This window comes from Dipodomys ordii, unplaced genomic scaffold (assembly GCF_000151885.1).
Source record: "Dipodomys ordii isolate 6190 unplaced genomic scaffold, Dord_2.0 Scaffold43, whole genome shotgun sequence".
NCBI lineage: Eukaryota > Metazoa > Chordata > Mammalia > Rodentia > Heteromyidae > Dipodomys > Dipodomys ordii.
In genome coordinates, this window is record NW_012267259.1 from 3,516,626 (window position 1) to 3,540,853 (window position 24,228).

The window sequence follows — 24,228 nt, forward strand, 5'->3', positions numbered from 1 at the left end:
CCACCCCACCAAAGTTGTAAAGTTTGTTTTCGACTAAGGACTTGTACATCTCATTGTTGCAATGGGCTTCTAGTTCTTCTCCTCCTGTGCACTTTCCATGTTGCTGCTTCCCTATCTTAACAGTTGATGTAATCACGATTCCCCATTTATGACTCTGAACTGGCTTTGTGTGGATCAATGACAGTTCACCATCTTTGTGTTATGATTCACCATACTCATTTTCAAGCACAGGTCATGCTTCTTCACCTTTTCACAGCTCTCCTCACTCCCTGAAATGCCTCTGCTAAGCTTTCTATCACATCATGTTTTGTTTTGTTTTTATCTATTAGAGCTCATCTCCGATATTCTCTTTTTTTCACTCCAAGTATTGTTGAGCTTCATTTCCTTTGGATACTTGATGCAATCTACACATATCTAAGTACTATTTGTTCTCATGAATGTAACCTTGGGTCAGTAGACAGGACTGAAAAGCTAAGTGTTTCTTAACAGTGTATATTAAACAAGTTCTCTGGCCTGTCCTTGACTCTTATCTGCAGGCTGTTCTCAGTTATTTGCAAAATCATGAACACATGTTAGACAAGTGGTAACAGCTAGCACCAAATAGAGAGTCTATTGTTGAGGATACAGTAGGATGGGAGGGAAGAGAGAAACAGAGACAGACAGAGGCAGAGCAAGTAATAGAGCGAGAGAGGCCAATGGAATGGCATACTTTCTTCAGTTTCATTAGATATTGTTACTTTTTAAATTTTATTTTATTGTAAAGATGCTGTACAGAGGGGTTACAGTTAAATGAGAAAGGCAATGAGTACATTTCTTGTCGAGCATTGCTACCCCTTCTCTTGTTGTTGTATCTCATATACAGAATTACAGAGATTTGTCTAAGAAGTCATTTCCACCTCAGAGTTCATGTGTGTGAGATGTCAGTGGTATTATGGCATTTGATTCTTTCATGGGACTCTAAGATAAAATGAAACAAATATAGATAAAATGATTATATAGACCCCCTTCAAATCCATTTTCAATGGGAGTATTTCAGTCTGGAGGGAGTCCATTGTAGAATGGTGTAACTTTGTGGCGCCCTTAAATTTATAGCCTATAAATGTGTAGCTGGATACCTGCTCCTTGGTTTGGCAATAACTGTGGATAGCAAAGCCCTCTGCAAAGTTACCACCCTGGTGTGAACTTGCTATGGCAAGGTTAGTCTTGAACAAAACAGAGTAAAACATGGCTGACCTTCCCAGGCAGGTGTTATCCTTATGCAATTCTCTCTTCAAGTTGAATGCTTGCTAAAAAGAAAAAGAAAAAGAAAAGCTATTATTTCTCATAAATAATGCTATACTACCCCTTGATGGAAGGTATATGAAATTTAAATTTAAGCATGCATTCTTTTGAAGCTCTTAGGTTAGGCTAGATGATTATTATTAAATTATTAAAGCAGCTATTGAAATATGTATAATTTTAAGGCTGGGATGTAGTTCAGTGGTGAAGTGCTTGCCTAGCAAGTACAGTGTCCTGGGCTCAATCTCCAGTACCAAAAAAAGACAAGACAAAAAAAAAAAAAGAAATACTTAGGATTTCCCTAAAGATAAACATTTTTCAGATGTGATTACTCTTAAAGTTATGGATACTTCTTGTTACTATGTAGAATGATGGTTTATAAAAGCACCATATTTTACTAGAGTAAAAATTTTAGCTAAAGTTTCTTTACAATTAAGTATTGCTTTAATCAGAAAAGAAATTTAATTAGACCTTTCTTTCTGAGGCACCAGGGTACTGTAATAAGTAGGCAAACAATAAATCAGAGTGCCTGTCTTGACAAAGTATGAAATTCCAAGTTAAAATAGCCATTGTACTTACAAACACAATTAACAGAAAGAGAAAGTGAACCACAATTTATTAAAAATTTCTATGATCATGCCCTCTACTAGCAAGATGAGGAAACATAATCCCAGAAAGAATATTTAATGCTCAAGATCAAGCAGATACAAAGAACACAGATTTATCTCTCTTCAATTTAATTTTGCTTTACCACTGCTCATTTCATTTAGGGTAGCAGCTTATACTTGGGGATAGAAATTCTTATTCTTCCATGAAGTTATCATGGGATAAGTTTCCTACACCTTTTGTTAAAAGTTTAAATGGACTTAGATATACCTCACAAAGTGTATATGGTTCATCCATTTTAATTGTGCCTCAAGTGGAATGGCATCTCCAGCCCTGAGTGGAAAAGTGGAATAGGAGCTTGAGGCCTTGAATTAAAGCCCAAGCACCAGAACGCAAGCACACACACAATAGTGTTCCTTTGATTGTTAGATTGTATTCTATGGCGTATAAACAATCACAGCATTATTTTTTGTTTGCTCACCTGTTAAAGAACAGTCAGGTTATCTCTGTCTTATGGTAGTTATGAACTAAACTGCTGTAAATGAGTATTTGTGCTTTGACATGAGCCTTGATGCAATCTAGGCTCCATAGTGCTGTATTGTCCAGGCCATAGAATAACGTAGATTACACTAACCCATCAATAATACAGTTTCAGTTGTAGTTGTTTTGCTTCCTTGTTAGCACTTTGCATTGTCAGGTGTTTTTTTTTGTTTCCTTTTTACTCTTAGAAATTATAATAATAGCTACCTCTTATCCACTCCTGCCTATTCTCACATCTGTCTAAATTACCACCACCACCCCTCTCCCCTCCCCCAGCCACACACACACTTTTCTTTGGTAAGTCATGGGGCTTGAACTCTGGGCCTGGGCACTGTCCCTCAGCTCTTCAGCTCAAGGCAAGCACTCTACCACTTGAGCCACAGCGCCACATCCAATTTTCTGGTGGTTTATTGGAGACAAGAGTCTCATAGACTTTCCTGCCCAAGCTGGCTTTGAATCATGCTCCTCAGATCTCAGTAGCTCAGATCTCCTTAGATCTCTTTAGTAGCTAGGATTACAGGCATGAACCACAGGCTTAAATCCTTTTAATACAATGGAGAAATTGGTGATAAGTGAATAGGTACTCAGAGATCCAGTGCCAGCTAAGGAAAACTCTTGCATGGTGACATAGTATTTTTCTTCATGTGGCATTGAAGGCTTTGTACCTCGTCCTTCTAGACAACCTTTCTGACTTTATCAGTAGCTACTACCCTCACCTGTATTTGCACAGAAGATTTCCTTCCTTTTTTCCTTCTTGCTCTCAAACAATTTCATATTTCCATTTGTTAACAAACCCCCTTCCTCATCTTCTATGTCACGGATTTCTCCTTCATCCTTCAAGATCCAAGCAAAAGCAATGATAAGCATTTCTCTGGATCACTGCTTTCAGCCATACAAAGGCCTGTTTGCACTTAGAATTGCTGTGAAGGCTCTCTATATTTGTGACCCACTAAGTAATTAGCAATTGCCCTTGAGTTACAAGCATTTGCTGTGGAGGAATGTTCTTTTGATTGACTGTGAGCAGTTCCTAGGTGTATAAACACTGGTCTTCTTTTTCTTTGTATTCTGTTGGATTTAATGTCAGCAGTACTTGTAAAATTGACAAATAATGCCAACTCTGGTGTTTTTTTTAATACCCATAAATGTTCTCTGAAATCTCCCAGCATACACAGCATTGTGGTAGGTCATATGCTCTGGAAGTCTTTCCTGGAAGAACAATCAAGGAGGCAGGTCAACCACAATTAATAACACTGCTAATGTTTTTAGTTTTTAGTATGTGCTATAAATATAAGCACCAAGAGCCTTTTATGCACATTGTTTCGTCAGTCTATACCTTCTCCTTTGGAAGTAAGTGTTATCACTGACCTCATTGTACAGATGGATGTCAGGCTCAAAGGGGATAGGTAGCTGGCACATCCCAGGTGACACAATGAGTGTGTAGCTAGACTTAGATTTTAACCCCATCAGTCTGACTCTCTAGCTCCAGTATGTCATCAACACAGCGTCCCATGAGACCTACACTGTGCTTGCCCAAGACTCCTTGAAACCTGATAACCCAGGCATGTAGTATTCTATTAGAAAAGGATATCCATTTGCTTTCCATTCTAAATAGGCAAGGTGTGTATTAAGCAGAGACTAATGATAATAACTGGGACAATATCATTTTATTTTGTTCCAGTTATCCCAAGGGAAAAAAAGATAATACATGGAAATGAACTGAAGTCTCTAAAATAAACACACACACACACACACACACACACACACACACACATATGTCTGTCTGTCTATGTATCTATGTATCTATCTATCCATCTATCTAGCCTTGCCAAAACAATAATGTTTCGAAGGCCAAAGTAGGTTTTTGGGTATGTGCCTTTGTGTGTGTGTGTGTGTGTGTGTGTGTGTGTGTTTTAAAATCATACTTATTCAAAATTCATTCAGTTATTTAATATAGAACTTTCAAAACATAATGGAGGCAAAATGAGTTACCCGAAGACTAGTGTGAGGAGAATTTACTTCTTGGTCTTGAGCAAGCTTCCTGAATTGCTACCTCATAGATGAATAGCCTGAGTGATCTCTGCTTGCCCCCATGTTTACAGTGATGGCTCATACTGAGAAGGCTGAGAATCCTCTGTGTGCCCATCCTTATTTCTAGGCTGACCAATTTATAACCTTCTAGGGACACAGACAGAAGTACAACAGTCACAAAGCTGCTCTCTGCTGAAGAGCTTTTCCAGAGAATATTTCACCTTTAGATCTCCAGGTAGCTGTTGCTAGCAAGATCAATTAGCACTGGTCATTTCAGCAATGGACTTCATTTTTCCCTCAGTTATCTTTTGAAACATCCACATTAAATAACCAAATGAACTTTGAACAGGTATGAATAAGAAAAACTTCCTTAGCCTTCTCAATATTCTGTATCTATTGAAAGGTAGTGTGTGTGTGTGTGTGTGTGTGTGTGTGTATGTGTGTGTTTGTATATATATATATATATATATATATATGTATATAATTTTAGAGATTTCAATTATTTTATATGCATTATCCTTCTTATTTCTAGGGATTACTGGAATAAAATAAAGATAGACTGTCCCAGTTATTATTAGAGGTGATAATTTGCAGTCTAAGTGTGTTGCCATGGTTACCTAAGAACCCCCCAAAGACTCAGGCCTGGGAGTCAGGGCCTAATCCTGAGGTGCTTTTCAATAGCACCAGCTGTCCAGAGCCTGAAAGGCGTGGCAAATTACCCCTTTATTAGAGTGGAATGGTATGGCTAAGCTAATTATTTGTGGGCTTTAGACACAGGTGCTCATAAAAGGCTGTACGTGCACTCCTAATCAAGTCTGATTGGGCGAGAACAACAGCCCAGCATGGGACTATCAAAGACTTGTTTATAGTGTCTTTCATTTAAATAATAAAAGAGGCCACTGTTGGCCTTCTGTTCAGCACTGTTTTTGAATGCTGCTCTGAGTTTCTCATCTCAGGTAATCATATCTGGTGTTTCTCTTTGACTTGGTCGAGTCATAGAGATCTGTTTTCCAAATAATATTTTCCTTGATAGTCATACAGCCATTTGATGGATTTTAGTCATTCCCTGACTATTTCCGCTGAACAGCTACTTTTAGCAAATGCAGATTAACTTTACAGAATGGAAGAGTAGAACTTTATCACAAACATTATATTCAGTACTCCAGAGAATTGGTAATTCTCTAAGTCTCCCCCAATTTATTTCCTGCAATCTTTCTTTGACAATTTTTGTAGCCCTGGTATAGCAGGTAATAAGTTGATTTAAAATATATTTTAAAAATACTCCCTCACCTAATATTTGATTTCTGTGACAGTTTGCATATCATCCGTTGGTTAAATGTGTGTCTGATGGGAAACATCATTGTATTAATCATAGTGTGGTGTTATACTAAGTATGGTAAAGTTTTCTGCCTTGTCAAGCAAAACTGAATTCCCTAAATTTACTGTTATTTCATTTTATTTATTTTTAATGCATGTAGTAGGGCTTGCATTCAAGGCCTGGGTGCTGCATTTTAACTTTTTCCATTCAAAGCTCACACTTAACCCACAACTTCACTCTGGCTATTTGGTGGTTAATTGTAGATAAGAGTCTTAGGGGCTTTCCTGCCTGTGTTAGCTTTGAACTGTGATCCTCAGATCTCATCCTCCTGAGTTGCTAAGATTGCAGATGTGAATAACTGGTGCCTGGTAACCTTTTCTTCTCAAAACTAACAGCAACAAATACTTCTTTGATGTCCATTGTCCATGAAGGCGTCTACTTCAAGGTTTACCCGGTATGATTCATACATACAATGCTCCACTTCCATCTGATTCTCAATGCATGGTATCATAGGTCATTAGATTCACCACTCTGAATTAACTTATCTATGTTAACATTTTCAAAGACAGATACGATCAATCGTGTTTTAAAAAGTGAAGTGGTGCGCACTATCATATCACCTAATAATGCAGGAATACTTCACTATTTTCATTTTAACTATTTCATTTTAACTTTTTTTCACTCTACATTTTCATGGATGTTTAAAATTCAAAGAATATGACAGCACACTTGCATAGAACATTACCTCCCCTGTATGTGTAGTGGATTGAAGGAGTGTGTTCATCAGGGTTCTGGAGAGCAGACCATTGGGAGACACAAATGACCTCTCAAATGTGCTTAGGTACGGGTCACTCCATTGACCACTCTTGGGTGATTGGAAGAACCCAGTTTTGTCTCTGAGTTCACTTTCTTAGGTTATTTCTTATAATTCTGTGCTTAGACATTGGTTCTTTCTGGAACTGAAAATGACCTCGGGAAAGACTTGTGATATGGCTCATGGCCTGTAATCCTAGTTACATGGGAGGATGAGATCTCAGGACTGTGGTTTGAAACCAGCCTGGGCAAGAGAGTCCATGAGAGCCTTATCTACAACTTGTTACCAATAAAGTTGGAAGAGAAGCTGTGGCTCAAAGGGGTAGAGTGCTGGCCTTGAGTCAAAAAAACTTAAGAGACAGCACCTAGGCTATGAGTTCAAGCCACGGGCCAAAAAAGTAAAATAAATAAATAAATAACAAAATGCTGAAATAAGGATTCAGGTTGACCCAGTATAACAATGAAATGTACAGGAAACTATGTTGAAAACGAACTTTACAACTTTGCGGGGTTGGGGTGGGGGAGGGAGGAGTTGCAGAGGTGAGGAGGAAAGGGATGGTAGGGGAAAAACAAAGAAGCAGGTAACAATGCTCGATAGGAAATGGACTCATTACCTTACTCATGTAACTGTAACCCCTCTATACAGTATTTTTAAAAAAATTAAAAAATATTTAAAAAATTAAAAAGACAGTGGCATGAGGCAGATGTTATAAAATCATATGCAAAGACACAGGGTGTTCTACATTATACGTTTTAAAGAAATCAATTACCCTTCTACCCAGTTTAATAAGGTAGGGAAAGAGTGGCCTCTTTTTACTTTTGGAAGATTAACCTTGGCCGTGGCCAGTCTGAACCTACAGTAGTTAGTTATCTGAACTATTCAGTCACATTTCAACAATTTTGTGTCAAATGGCCAGTGTTCCAGCAGCGTTTCTAGAGAAAAGACTAGCCTTACACAGTTAATAACTGCCAACACGAGCTGTTCTTTTATTTTCTTCTAAAATGTGTTTTTCTACTTTTATCCCTCATGGGCCAGAAATATAACCAGTTAATTTTTTCTGGAGGGCATATTTTGTGTCTTGACTTCTTGAGACCCCATGCCGGAGATGGCATGCTTGCTCATTTATTGTGTAGGCAGCATTTCTGGTGAAAGGGGATTGAAGATCTCTACCTATAAGAGATGGTTATTTTAGTCTCAAGATTGGCAGACTACATTGTAGAAAACACTTCTAAGTCTCAAAGAGCAACTGCTGCCAGGGCCTGTTTTACTTCATGCTCCATGTTACTTCAGCTGAGCCCGTAATGTTGCCAGGGTCAGTGGCCAGCAAGGATGAGGGATGCTGCATCTTGACCCCACTTCTGGTGCCACCATCTAGAGGAGAGGTGGATCATGAACTGGCTCTTCACATGGATGCTCTAGAGATACAAATCACTTCTGCTCAGATTGTATCAGCTCAACAGATCATATGGCTATGTTCACATTGAAAGGATACTATCCAGAAAGCAATTAGTAAATATTCAGTGAGAAGAAATAACTACCGTTGTAAGCATGCCTAACTCACTTGTTGCAAGTAGACTCTTCCCAGACTAGATTCGCTACAGAACTAGATAGTTAATTGACAAGAAGAGATTATATGAAGATAGAAGATGTGCACGTGTCCTTTTTTAGTGACATGATAAAAATATAGCAAGGAGGGTGACAGAGAGAACAGGGAGAAAGGTTCCCAAGGAATGTCATTGCCATAAATATCTCTTACCAACAAGATGGCTTAAAATAAAATATCTTAAATCTGCAACTAAAGAAATGACAGGCGAATTGTAAAATGAGTCCCAAAGAGCCTGAGGAAAAGCAATTAAGTAATCCATTTACATTGTTAATAATGAAATAGAAAATATTACATCAATAAATTTGATATGCTAAAATCTAGGTCATTTAAAGCATCAGTAAAATAGGAAAAGCTGAACATTTTGATAAGTAAAAGAGATGAGATATATACAGGCATTATTAGATAGGAGGCTAAGTTCACATATAGTAGAAATATAAACATAGAGGAAGTCTAAGAATGTTAGGGAAAAATATGTAAACTCCTTGACTAAAAGCTACCACTTAAATGAACTCTTAGAAAAATAGAAGAAATAATGAAACAAGTAAATTTGGAGGAGAAAAATGAGAAAACTCTCATAAAACTAAGTAGTATATCCTTACTTGATTAATAAATTCCAATGGCCTTATATTAACTAAAAAAGTGTTTATTATCTATGTATTAGGCGATAGAGCAAAAGCTTCTTAACATTTTACAAGACATACGAAGAGGCCACATTCCAAGATATGAGAAATTCAGAGCCAAATCCCATTTGTTTAAAAAGAAAAAAATAGTATTCCATATCAGAATGGTAGCAAATAGAAGCTAGGATTACAATGAAAAAAATACATTATGATAATTAGAGCTTAATTTGAAATGCAAATTAGACTTGACTCAAAGGAAAAAAAATCGAATTGCTCACAGACAGATTAAATGATAAGTCTTGATAAGATGTCCAAGGTATAGCATTTGATATGTATATAGATTTTTTTTTTACTTAATAGAGTAAGATGACAAAGAACTTTCCCTGGGCTGGTAATATGTTACAGAAAATAAACATAACTTTATAGCAAAACATTAGAACGATTCTAAAAAAATCAGTAAATCATTGATAATAGCCACCGCCACTGCTATTAAGCATCCTAAAGATCTTAACTACTATAAAACATCCTAAAGGTAATGACTGGAGAAAAGCAAACAGTATAATTTAGATAATGAGAAATAAGTTATCTATCTCCCTATCTATTTGATTGATATCTAGCTGATCATTAAAAAAAATCAAACAAATAGAAATGGACATTTCAGCAGAAATGGACATTGGATAAGACAGTAAAATATAAAAATATAAGGGTATACATAAAGATGAACAATTCTGTATATTAGCCCCTGGTTGCCAGAATCCCGACCCCTCCTCTCCCCTCTTTCCCCTCCCCTCCCCTCCCTTCTCCTATCCTCTCATTTAAGATTTTTACTCGTTAGAACATGTAAACCAGAAAGTCCCATATATGCAGTACAAGTTAACAACTGAACATTCATGGAAGAATTAATGCTGCCAACTGAAGATATTTACTGACAACATTCCCAGTTCTTTGGAGATCAGATTTGTTTGTTTATTTTAAATAGCAATGCCTTCAACTGATTAGATGAGGCACACTCACAATAAGGATGATAATTAAGCATCAGCAAAATTGTGCATTATTTTCTTTTTAAGAAAATAACAGAAGTTACAAACTGACAAGAAGAAAACAGAAACATGCCAAAGTTCACTCCTAAGTAGAAATATACCAAGTGAAACAATGAGTGAGCTACTTTTTATATAGTAGATCTGTCAAAATTTACAGTTTTGATGATACTCAGTGTTGAACAAAGGTGTAAACTTACTGAGCCTTTATTTGCTATTGCTGACAATGCAAGAGTTTTATATTCCGTAACAATATTGAAAGTGTGCATTCCTTTAGATTCAGCAATTCAAATTTTAAGCATTTAATCTACACTTCAGAAGAAATTCTTGTCTATTGGCACAAGGACAATCATTGCTTTATCATTTATAATAATGAGACCTTGAAAGTGGCCTAAATGCTCCCTAGTTTTTTTTAAAGTACATATTAATGTGTATATACTAGAAGAGATCAAACCCTGGTACAGTACATATAGAATATGCGGAATACAAAAAAATATTGATAGATATAGTTACAGATGACTGGTTGTTAAAATTGTCCATGCTTTACATAGAAGTAAAAATTCTGTGGTCTGGATAGCTGACTTCAATACCTTCTTTAGCTTGCTCTTCTTCAAGTTCATTTTCATTTCTAATAAGTCAACCCTTGCACAGCATTATAGTGGCCTCATAACCCCCTTCCCAGGAAAGTTTTACTCTAAGAACTATGGAGAGAGAAAAAAGAAAAGTGTATGCTCTAAAAGAAAAATTTTAGAAATTAACATTCAGTTTAGAGATAGAGGAAAGAGAAAGAAATCATATCTTTCTTAATGATCCTGAAAGTATCTCCCTAGGCAGCAAACACTGAACAAAGGTTACCCAGTTTGTAGGGCTGAGCACAAGGTCAGGCAGGACCCACGGGGAACAGAGAACAGGTAGGTAAGGACCTCATCTGCTCACCAATGCAGCAAAGATTCTAACTGTCTGCCAATCATGAATAGAGCAATTGAATGGAAAACAGTTAAGAGAAGTGGTTGTGGAGAATGGTAATTTTTTCAGGTCTCCTTAAGGGCAGGAAAATAATAAGGGCCTGGATAAACATGGCTAGCAGTTCCACAGCAGGGGACGTGCTCTGAGTTACATTCTGGTCTAACCACTTCTCCAGCAATAACTCATTTTACTCCCACCAAAGTCCTTTAATGGAAATAGTGTTTCTATGGTCCCCTATGTAGAAGTAGAGAAGGGGAACCGAGATCAATGAAGAAAGCTCAAGCAGAACATGGACTTGTACCCACACAGGTGACTCTGAGGCATCTGTGTAGTCATGGATGGAAAGAGGAGAATCAGAAACGTGGAGACACTGTTGATTGATTGTACTTAGCATCTTTGTACTGAGGTTGTGGGCTGGCATGGGATGGGGGTGAAAGGATACCTCTCTGAGGACAGAGGGTAGTTAGTTACCTGTTATGCCTTTAATGGCCTACATTATTTATTTATTTCATGCTTGGAATATTTGTGGATCCTTCCTCTTTACACATACTTCGTTTTCCTTACTATTCTGTTCCTGTGAAATCATCCCTGATCTTTGCCCTTTCCCCTATAGACAAGAACATCCTCCGTACTCCCAGCACACTTGTATCCTGTGATTGGCAGTGTGTCTATATGAATTCACTGCCACATCTGTCTTGTCATCTGCCTGACATTGGGCTTCCACGGGGCATGTGACTGTACCATTGAGCTAACCTGGCTCCTTCCAACCATAGAGAGAATTGTAAACTTTCTGGCTCAGATAAGAAGATGACAAGAATACTTAGAGAAGTAAACAGAGCAGAAAGCACTGGTGGCCTCTGGGAAGATTAGACTCCTCTTTCAAGACAGAACCTCTGGGTGACAGTGGGCCATAGACCCCATTACACTGGGGAAAGCACCTCCTCTCCATAACAGTGCCTTATTATGCTGACTGTTCAACTTCTGCCTTTCTCTTCAACAACACCTGCTTTTTGCTGCCACTGAATCACACTTTTCTACTTAACACAAATGCAAATGTCTCACAAGAGTTAAGTTAGACACCACATGGCATGGGGAGCCATTATTGACCGGAAGTCATGGTGGACATCAGAGATTTCTGGTCAGAGATCAGCTAGTCATTTTTGTACCTGACCCCAAGGATGAGGGGTCATGGACTATTCTACTCTGGGGACTCAGGGGGTAATGGGTCACCTGGGGGATCACCATGTCCATTCTTCCATCTTCTTTCCCCTTCCCCCACCACCTACTGAAGCCAGCGGGCTTCAGACAACCAGGCTTTCTCCCTGTAGCCGCCATCAAGATCATCTACTTGGACCTCATCAGACACAATGAGCTGTTCTCCAACATCTACAAGATCTGGGAGATCTCAGGCAAGCTGTGCCTGGAGGTGGAGGGCAAGATAGTCAGTAGGATAGAGGGTAACGTTGATGACTTGCCCATTGGTGGCAATGCCCCCAATGAAGGCAAAGTTACTAAAAGCACAGTAGTCACTGGTGTGGACATTGTCATGAACCATCACTTGCAGGAGACCAGCTTCACAAAGGAAGCCTACAAAATGTATATCCAAGATTACATGAAATCACTTAAAGGCAAACTCAAAGAACAGAAACCGGGAAGAGTGAAGCCTTGTATGACAGGGGCTGCAGAGCAAATCAAGCATATGCTTGCTAATTTCAATAACTACAAGTGTTGTTTTTTATTTTTTGTTTTGTTTTGTTTTGGTGAAAACATGAATCCAGATGGCATGGTTTCTCTCCTGGAATACTGTGAGGATGGTGTGACCCCATTTATAATTTTCTTTAAGGATGGTTTAGAAATGGAAAATAGGATCAAATTGGGCAAATAGTTTGACTCTATCACCTGTTACCATAACTGGCCACTGCTTGTCATCCACACAACACCAGGACTTATGACAAATGGGACTGATGCCAACTAGAACTTTTCATTTCTTTTGACCATGGTTTATTTGGAGTAGAGATGTTTTTTAAGAAAAAAAAAACATGGCATGTAGGCTGTCTAAAAATAAAGTGTGGACATAGTAGTTCACCATTCCTTTCATATGTCAGGTACCTCACACACATTGCTTGGGAATGAAAGAAGATGTCCTAAAATGACAAAAGATGCATCAAAGAAAGAAAGGAATCCTGATTTTTTCATTTCTTCATTTAGTATGCATTTATGAAATTTCTGAGCTCCAGTAGGAGTCAAAGAGCATGCTGGGAACAAAAATTGGAGGTGAGGGCCCAGACTTAGAGAATTTTAGTCTAGTAGAAGAGACTGGCAAGCAAACTATAGACTATTACGATAAAGTATTGTAAGCGATGAGAAGGAATGTCAGCATGTCTTAAGCTTGTGAAATAGGGCAGGGAATTGTTTACTTCTAAACTTCTCAAAATCCCCCAAAGAGAAGTAATCAGGCTAGGGGAGGAGGAAGTATAATGAAGTTACAGATCTGCTTTGAGAATGCTTTCCACAAAACCACTGAGTCATAGACATGGAAAAAATTGTTTTGCAAGTTTGCATTAAACCAAATGTCTTGTTTCTAATTATTCTTCCTTGAATAAAAACTAGCCAGAAAGGAAATTCTCAAGTGAGCTGAAGGCCACCGAAGCACACTTAGAAAACAACCAATGGCAGAATGTGAATGATTAAGGTGCCTCTTTTCCTCTACCTTTTTGAGTTCCTGAGCTCCCTCTGGGCAGTTAGTGCCGCAGATTGCCTTCAAGGTGTGTGTTGTAAGCATTTAACTTAATTGGCAGGATGACCTAGGTTTCTGCTGCTTTTAACTCACAGTCTCTAGAGAGACAGGATTTGTGACATTGTGTGTGCTTTTTCAAAAAAGTTTAGATAGGATATGTTTCCCTCCTTTCTAAAAAGACAGATAAGACGGTATCTACTTAGCTGACAAGCACAGTGTGGAATTAGAAAATGAAACTGATCACCTGATTGATATCTTGGGGAAAATTCTTTTTAGAAAGTTCCTGAATTCTGAGGTGAACAAAAAGAGCATGAAGAGCCAAAACACAGATTCATTCTCATAACCAGACAAGATGCTAGGGATGTTTGTTTATGTTTTTGTATTTTGCCAAGACAAGTTAAGGGGAAACATGGCCACCTGTCTGAAGAACTATAGCACACAGTAGGGTCTTTCTACATACAGAACTTGCTATATAGTCCCAAGGAGGCAGCAAGGACCAGAGTTGAATGCGGAACCTTCATCACAGTTGATACCTTGCTTCTAGAATCATCAAGAAGATAGCAGAAAGTGATCAGCACAAGTCAGAAATGGAATTGAAGTATTTCTACCTTGGTGATTGTAATGTGGATGAGAATCAGACTAGTTGGGAGGTATTTCTTTGAGATCCTTCTAAACATAGGGTTCCTTTTGTAAAAAAAAAACAAATTTTATTGTAAAGATACTGTACAGAGGCGTTACAGTTACATGAGTAAGGTAAGGTGTACATTTACTATTGAGTATTGTTACTCCCTCCTTTGTTTTTCTCCTACTATCCCTTCTCTCCCCACCTCCCCAACCCCCCACCATCCCCAAAATTGTAAAGTTCACTTTCAGCATAGTGTCTTGTACATCTCATTGTTACAATGGGTCAACCTGTATCCTTATTTCAGCATTTTGTTATTTCCCTTCCCCTTCCCAACTTAGAAAAACGTATATACAAGATGCAGGGCACTGAAATCAAATACAGTGAAAACAGGGGGAAAAACATACAAAAGAAACAAAAAAAATCACATAGTATATTAAAAACAACAGCTACAAGGAAAAATAAAAAAAAACCTCTTGTGTCCCTATCTTGGAGTTCATTTTGCTTAGCATCATCTTGTTCTCTTGTTCAACCACTTTGGAAGGCAGTATGGAGGTTCCTCAAAAGACTACACATAGAGCTCCCTATAACCCAGCAATCCAACTTTTGGGCATTTGCCAGAATGATCACAAACAAGGCCAAACTACAACTACCAGTACAACTATGTTTATCACAGCATTATTTGCCATAGCTAAGATATGGAACCAACCCAGATGCCCCTCAGTAGATAAATGGATCAAGAAAATGTGATACAAACATGCACACACACACACACACACACACACACACACACAAACGCACACACAAAATGGAATTCTATGCCTCCATCAGAAAGAATGACACTGCTCCATTTGTTAGGAAATGGAAAGACTTGGAAAAATTATATTAAGTGAAGTAAGCCAGGCCCAAAGAAACATAGGTCCCATGGTTTCCCTTATTTGCAATAACTAGTATATGTCTAGGATAATCTTACCAAACAAGCAGAAAAGGTCGAAAGCTATGTAAACATAGGGTTCTTAACTTGAGGTATAATCAAAAGGGCAATGTTCCAGAAGCATATCAATAGCTGACCAATCTGCTCTGAGTATCCATTTGTATTTATCTGTTCCTGTGAATCTGTTTCAATATATATATTGCATCAGAAATGTCTGCTCTTATGGAATACAAGGTTGCTCTGACAACTCAGAGGCTGTGTTAAAATACAAACATGATTGTAATAACTCTTTAGCAATCTCATTTGAATGCTCACAGAAACCTCATTGAAAGAGGTAGAGATGATATTCTTCCTGTTTTACAGATAAGAACATTCCTTTTTGAGGGACTGGGCTACCTGGGGAATAGAAATGGGACTCTTTAAAGAGATTATGGAGCATTGCTATGAATGCATGACTTTCTTCACCAGAAGAGCTGGAGGTTTGGATGGCAAATCCCTTCTGTGATTGCATTCACAGGAGCATTTTTTTTTAATGGGTGTGAGGAATCAGGAGCCTTTGAAATCCAGGGCCCTGCCAGGGCAACACGAAACCATCAGGTTATATCTGACTGCCTACAAACAAACATTACATTTTTCACCCAATTTATATGGGAAGGCTTGAGAGCTTACAGGACAATATTTTTATAGTCATTTGCAGGTGTTTGCTTGGTTATTCCCTTTGACAACTTTCTGAGTATCATTATCTCCATTTCAAATGCAAAAACTTGAGTTCATGAAGGGAATCTTTTTTCAAAATATATATATAAAGTACAAACTAGAAGAGGATTTCTGAAACATTCTGCTATCAAGGATATGTAAGAAATTATGAACCAATTAAGAAAAGACAATGATCCAGCCAACAAGTAGGTATTTCAGGAAACTTGAATATGAAGCTGGAAGGGAGAATGACACCTTTGCTGTTTGTTAGTGGTACTTCAAAAAGCAGAAATAAGAAAGCACATTTAGAGGACTTAGGTAAAAAGAGGAGGTAGGATTGGAAAGTGTTTCTTGTGCCATAATCTAAAACTGCAGGGTGTAGTTGGGCAGGGACTTAAACCCTTTTCAATAATCCATTTTCTTGAAAACAGAAAACTTTTAGATGAATAAAATGGCTACTCAGATAAATTGATGAGCAAGCAGTTCCCACGCGAAGAATATAATTGTGAGAATACAGAGATTCTGCCTTGGTCTGACAATTGTGTGAGAAAAATGCATTTGCTACCTTCTCTACCTGAGCTTCAGGATGTACCTTTGCAGTGTGGGGACATTACCTATCCAGATCTCCACCATTGATGGAGTGTTATAGCTATCATCATGGTCCTGGTAGTGGCCACTTTGACTTTAATAGTATTAAGACATTTCTGTCCTTTGTATGGTAGGAGGACTGTTTAATAACTTGACAGGATGGGAGCAGAGTATTTGAAACAGTGGTGATCACCCTCCTGAGCAACAGAGAAAACATTCAGGAAAAGATCTGATCATATAAAATAATATTTATTGAAAAGAACTTCAGGAAATAGAAACAAGAGGTGGTTTTCCTTTGTTGCTGTTTTTGTTTGCTTTTGCTTTTGTCTTGTTTGTTCATTTATCTCTCTTTGGTAAGGTAAGGGAGAGGCATGGAAATGGAGGGTCAAAGTGGTACTCGCTAGACACTATGTTAAAAATGAACTATACAACTTGTGGGTGGGGACAGGAGGGAAAAGCAGGGAGAGAGGTAGGGAAGTGGTGACATTGTCCAAAAAAGAAAGGTACTCTATCTGACTTACATAACTGTAATCCCTCTGTATATCACCTTTATAAAACAATAAAAATTGCATTAAAAAAGGATTGGTTAGTAAGCAAATCACTTTTATTCTCTAAGTCTGCTCCAATCAAACCAGATTCCATTTCCAACATGAAGCTCAGACAGAGCCAGAACACTTCTGCACTTTAGCTGAGACATGTTCTGCTCTGTGAATCCATTTGTGTATCTAGCCCTGCTCTTTGTTGAATCACCATGTGTATGATCTTACGAACTATCTGGGTAAGGTGTTAGCTAATCCTCTTGCTTATATGACCTGAATAAATATATATTTTCCACCTTGTAATCCTTTTGTCAGTTATAAAATTAAAAGGCTGGAGAAGACAGCAGTCTGAAATCAGCCCCAGTGGTACAGGTTTGGGGCCTAACCTTAACATCTAGTGGATCTCCTGCATTGGCAGAGAGCGAATCTGAAGGTAGACATCAATGTATCATGGTAACACATTTCTATTTAGATGACAGGTAGTCACCAATGTGCTGGGTTTTCTTAGGCTACTACATTTGGAACTCATAGCTGAAAATTTGTTTGTTTTCTTTTTAAGTATTGGAGTTCGAATATAGGGCCTCCTACTTGCTAGGCATGCCCCTACCATTTGAACCAAGCTCAACTTCCTTTTTGCTTTTATTATTTTTCAAGTAGAGACTCACATTTTGCTTGAGGGCAGTCTAAGACCGCAATCCTTTTTGTGTGTGTGCATGCTGGTTGTAGGGCTTGAATTCAGGACCTGGGCACTGTCTTTGAGCTTTTATGCTAAAGGCTAGTGCTCTACCACTTGAACCACAGCTCCACATCCAGCTCTTTGGTGATTAATTTGAGACAAGAGTGTTATAGACTTTACTTCCTGGGCTGGCTAAGATTCTCAGATCTTAGCTTCCTGAGTAGCTAGGATTATAGGCCTGAGCCACCTGAGCCAAGCCACAATCCTTTAACCTAAGCTCTTCTATAGCTTAGATTATAGTTGCACAACACCTTGCTGGCTTATTTGTCTTGATGGAGTCTAATTAACTCTTACCCGGACTTGTCTCAAACTGAATTCTTAGATCTCTGTCTCCCCAGTAGCTGGGATTAAACTCCTGTACCCAGATGAAGTATGCTTTCTTTTATTTTTCTTTCCAGATGAGGTATTCTTCCTTAACTGCTGCATATTTCTGTGGTCATCATATTTAACAGTGAAATATTATATATCATGTTATATATTAGTATTACATATTTTCTCCTATTCTTTGATATTTCAAAGAATAAAATAAAATAATAAAATATCTAGTATCTACTGAGCATTTACCATATGTCATGAATTGTACTATGTCATTTAGTATTCTTACCAGTTGTATACAGGAGAAACTATACATATTTTCTTGTGAAAGATGGAGAAAGTGTCATCTGACTTTAATCACTGGCAAGTCTGAGCATTTTCCAATTGCTTGTATATTTCAGCCCTCAGAAACATTTCTATATAATCAGATATTCTATTCATGGTCACTAAGGTGTCTTAACAGAAACAAAAGGCTTTGATTTTATGCCTATATTCAGTCCTGCCAAATGTCGACTTCTTGGTTTTGATTTATTATTGTTTTCTAATTACTTATTTGTGAGCCTCAGATCTCAATTAGGTAGATTATTAAACAGATTTGATAGGATTTTGAGGTAGGAGATAAATATAAAGGTCAAGATACATCTTTTTTTTATTTACATGAGTGAACTGAAATATGGAAATGTTAAACTATTTTCCCCTCATAAAAAGGTTTGTTTGGATCTTAAGATTTTTGCATTTGTAGAATTTTTAAATCTTAAGGAAAATTTGCCTTCCAAAGAATCATAGCTCTTAGCATCCTGGAATCTGGATTAACTCTATTCCCTCCTTCAATTAAGAAACTTATTAGTCTTCAATTTCTCTCTATGTAGATAACATTTATATTTGACATGAGACAGATTTTTGCAAATACCTCTTTGGCACACTATGTTTTCTGAGATTTTTTTTTTTTTACAAGCCACCATTTGGTATAATGGAGATTCTGTTACAGACATTAATCAGGGGCAGCACGTGTGTTACATGAAATCATGTATACACAGCCATGGGGACCTGGAAGTGGTTGTTAATGAGCTTCAGTCTCTCTGAGACAGAGTCTCAGACTTACAGCCTTACCCCATTTTCTCCCATCAGCCCCTCACCATCCTACATCCTAACCAGGCTCTCTTCCATTCTCTCCCACTCTCTCCCCATCAGAATGCTCAGACAAAAGCCACCAGGTCTGAAGCTGCTCATTTCATGAAAATTCAGATTTGCAAACAAGGAAAACTTCCAGGCAGTGCTCTCGCATGTGACTACAGTTAAGATCCCAAAAGACCCTGAGCCTCTAGAGACCCTCTTCAGATGCAAATATTCACACAAAATGCCTTGGTCCCAGCTGGCCCTCACCTGCAGCCCTGACAGGCAGGATCCTCTAGAATGAGATCCTGGTTTCCATAAAAATAGGAAGGGCACAAATGGTAAATGACTGAGATCTAGCAGGAGCTATAAAATTATTTAAAGTCGCTTCCAGGCAGTTAAAACTAATTGCTGTGAACACAAAGACTAGGCAGGGGCCCCTCCTGCTCCTTTCTCTTTTTAATTCACTGGAGATGGAATGACTTTGAATCTTCCACTAATACCCACACCTAAAATGAATCGATGTTGCTAAATTTAAGATGTGACAATCATTGTAAATATTCAAGTATGTTTTAAGCACAGAAGAGGGCTGCATGGTAGTGTGAAAAAAATATATTAACAGGTCATTTAGAATTGTCCCAGCTGTTGCCTTGGTTTTATGGAGTGCTTAGGGAAAATTCATGATCATTATGATGACTGCCATGCTTGGGTCTGAGTTTCTGTTATTGCTGGGCATAGCTTGTAATCCATTCATTCTACTTTTGAAAAATGGATTTGTAAGCGAAAAGCTACTCAATTCACCAACATATTCCAGGACTCAGCATGTTAAATACAAGCCAGAAGGACCTCTTGCCTTTGCGCTCTTCTTTTTCCTTTTTAAAACTAGTTAAAGGTGAACTGTGCAATACTTCTTCTGGCCCTCCTTTTTCATGTGGGGTAGTTAGTAGGGCTAGAAGCAGGCCCTACTGCTAGACTACTACTGGTAGTTATACTGTTTCTCTTACTGGATCCCTGAATTCTTAGGTAACTCATGAGACCCTTTCACTGTGATTTAAAACAATAGTTAATGTGCTCTTTGAATTTAGAGATTCCCCTTGATGTTAAAAAAATATTGCTTTAGATTTACTCTGGAAAGATATCCATTGATCATATGAATTCAGCATTAATCCTTTTTATAACTCTGTTATCTTTTTTACTGTAAAAGTGACATACATAAGTAAGGAAATGAGTACAATTCTTGTGAAACATTCTTACTCCTCCCTTGTTTTCTCCTGCTACCCCTCCCCCCACGCACCAACTCCCCTCCCCCTCAAGTTGTAAAGTTCATTTCCAGCATAGTGTCTTGTGAGTATCACTGTTGGATTGGCTCACCTTATGTCCTTTGTTTCACCATGCCTGTGATCAAGGATTTTACCAAGGAGTTTCAATTCAACAAGTTGGTGCAATGAATCTTGCTCCACGTTAGCCATTCTATCATTCACTCTCATTTTTCCAAACCGCACCCATACCCTCAAGTTTGAGTGGCAATCCTCATCTTTATACAGAAGAATAGCTGTATGTATAAATGAAGAGTCTTACACCAGCAGTTTCCTGTATTCCTATGCCATCTAATGATAGACCCCAGACTGTCATCATCCAAATGAGCTCCTTGACTACATGTTCAAGTTATCAGGGCCAAGCCCCCTTCTTGGCAGTTCTCCATGTTTCAGTTAATATATTTGTATATACTTGCATACTACCCAATGTATTTACTTATAAATTTGTAAGTTAAATCTAACTTCACATATAAGGGAAAATGTGCATCCTTTGTCTTGAAAGGACTTGAAAGTAATTATCTCTCTAGCATAGCACCATTGCATTCTCAACTTTTTAATTTTTGACATCCAAGTGTAAGGCAAAGAGTGTATGTTGTATAAAAGATACCCTGGAGAAAGTAGACAGAGCACTCCTATTAAACTATACTAGCATTCATTGCACAAGGACGAGAAGTTTGTTTCCAGGAAAGAAGCTCCTAACTTCTATTCAACGATATGATGCACAGGTAATGTTATGTGTCAGTTTCAAAATCTTGGGAGGAAGCATTCTGAATATACTATTTCCTTCAGCCTTCATCTGTTTCCCATTGTAGATGCAATTTTGAAATTTAGGTATGAATAAGTCTACTCTCCCTTTCATTTGTCCCTCTGTGCAGAATTCTTAGCATCCATGTTCTGTAGAGAGAAATTTTTTCGATGATGGGATCCAAGAACAGTCATCTTCCTAAGTCCTTTTTACTCCATCCTAACTTTTAGAACTAATTGACACCACTACTTCTGTACAAAGTAAATCACATTGGTTACCGATGCTTTGTACATGATGATCTGGAATTTGCTTTGTGTGTGTGTGTGTGTGTGTGTGTGTGTCTTTCCTGTAGTTTTGAAACCATTCTATGAGCAAGAAAAATTAGACTGATGCATTTTGACAGCCTCTAGTAGTTCTCTAGATTTTTTTCCAAGTATAGTGAGGTATGGTTATTGAACTTTTAACTTTGAGGCTATGGTGCTTAGTTCTCCATTTATCCTAAGAAAAATACATTTGTCACATGTATGTTGTAAGGAAATTTTAACTTAAGTTTAAAAGTCTACAAATTGTATTTGTTAATTTGTAAATTTCTGGGCTGGGTAGTTGGTTCAGTGGTAGAGTGCTTGCCTCGCATGCATGAGGTCCTGGGTTTGATTCCTCAGCACCACATAAGCAGAAAAAAGCCAGAAGTGGCACTCAAGTGGTAGAGCGCTAGCCTTGAGCTGAAGAGCTGAGGGACAGTGCCCAGACTGAGTTCAGGCCCCACGACCGACCCCCCCCCAAAAAAAAACTCTACCAATTGCATTTGTTAATTTTTTATTGTAAATTCCTTTAGCTAAGGATAACTTTTTGTAGTTATAATAAAAATCCATCCTATTCCAATCTTAGCATAGCATAAGCAGTAGCACCATTTATACACATCTAATAAAGTTATAAAGGTTTGTACTAGAATCATGTAAAAATAGTCATCTCTACCATAAACAGACAAAATTAAATAACGTTATTTTTGTGTTTCATCAAACCACTTGATGTCGTTTGGTTTCCAGGGAGCTAGTTCTTGCCTCACAACCTCCTTCACACCTACCCTCAGTGTGCCAGGGAATAAGAAATTCATGCACAAGGTAGAGCTTTTGAATTTATATCACACATGAAATGTAGATCTTATTTTGTTCATTATTCAAATTAGGGCTTGAACTCAGGACCTGTGCCATGTCCCTAAGCTCTTTGTACTGAAGGCTAGCTAGAGCTACACCACCACTTCTGAGTTTTGAGTGGTTAATTGGAGATAAGAGTCGCAGTGGGGGCTGGGAAGGTGGCTCAGTGGTAGAGTGCTTGCCTTGCATGCATGAGGCCTTGGGTTAGATTCCTCAGCACCACATAAGCAAAAGGAAAAACGCTGGAAGTGGGACTGAGGCTCAAGTGGTAGAGCACTAGCCTTGAGCTGAAGAGCTGAGGGACAGTGCCCAGGCCCAGAGTTCAGGCCCCACAACCAGACCCCCCCCAAAAAAAAAAGAGTCTCACAGAGGACTTTTCTGCCTGGGCTGGTTTCAAACTATGATCCTCAGATCTCATCCTCCTAAGTAGCTAGGATTACAGGCGTGAGCCACCAGTGCCTGGCAGTAAATTATTTTTTTTGAAAGATCTTAAAATTAAAGTAAACCATCTTCATTTACTAAACTCATATTCTACACATTGTTTTGTGGTAGGTTCTTACAAACACATGTGTTGAATGCCTGCTTTCCAGTTGATAGCATTGTTCAGGGAAGAAAGAAGGACTAGCTGGAGGATGAGGGTCACTTGGGGAATGTCCTTGGAGAGAATGGACTCTAGTTCCTCCCTCTCTCCCTTCCTCTCTCTCTCTCTCCCTTCCTTCCTTCTTTCCTTCTTTCCTTCCTTCCTTCCTTACTTCCTTTCTTTCTTCCTTCCCTCTCTCTCTCTCTCTCTCTGTCTCTCTCTCTCCCTCTCTCTCCTATCTGCCATGAGATGACTAAAACTCCTCTTCCATATAGTACTGTATTCCAATCAAGTTCACTGGACTGAATACCCTGTAACTATGAGCCTGAATAATATTTTACCTTTTTATTTTTAAGAAAAATACTTTGACACGGAAATCAGAATGCAAATTAATGCAATACTATTATGCACTAAAATGTAATGGAAAAATAGAATTGCACTCTACCATCAATGTAACTATCAATCCAAGTACCAAATGAGGATGCTATATGAGATTAGGTAAAGAAAAAGATAATGAGAGTGGTGTTAACTGGACATGTACAATTTTTAAAATTTAATCCATAGTACCCTCCCAAATAGAGATAGATAGAAAGATAGGTAGATTTATTGATTTATTGATTGATCAAAAATGATTCTGCTCCTAATAAAGTTAAGATTTATATGGAATTTGTATTCTGAGATATTTATATTTCTTAAGCCATATTAATATTCTTAATAAACTAATGAGGTAGGTACCTATGAAGGCCATTAAAGACATAAAGAAATGCATATGTGGTGAAGTTATTTAAGGTACCAAAGAAATATTGGTTGGACTTGAACTTAGATCTGCAACATTACAGAATATTGTAGGAACTGGATTCAGTTTCATGTCAGTTGAACATATAAGTAAATACAAGGTGAACGTATGATTTATTTTCCAAGCAGAGCCACTTGTGAAGGAGAACAGACTCCAAGAAGAATGTGATGCTTAGGTAGCAGGCAGACTAGTCCTCCTGGTTGCATTCCTCACTCAACAACATTTAATCATACAGTTCAATTCATTCTGGTTATAGTGATTGTGTTAGCAGGATTGCTATTTCATTAGATTGAGAAAACCATAGAAGAGAAAAATAAGCTCCATCCCTATTCTTGAGGTCTGTCTGGATGTCTATTCTTCACTGCAATTATCTTTGGCCATTGACCCTGGACTTTTACTTTGCTTTCTTAGAGATAGATGTTCTTCTTCCTTCAGTTTTTTTTTTTTTACATTAATGAAATTCTCTGCACAGAAACTCTGACCTGTGTGGCAATCCTCTTGATCATTTGGTGTATCTCAACAAGTGAGAAATTTGACCTATGAG

General features: G+C 38.0%; 1 pseudogene; it reads left to right on the forward strand.

Annotated features, from left to right (window-relative positions):
- The first annotated feature begins 12,056 nt into the window (after positions 1-12,056).
- On the forward strand, positions 12,057-12,698 carry LOC105987582 (annotated as a pseudogene).
- The last annotated feature ends 11,530 nt before the right edge of the window (positions 12,699-24,228 follow it).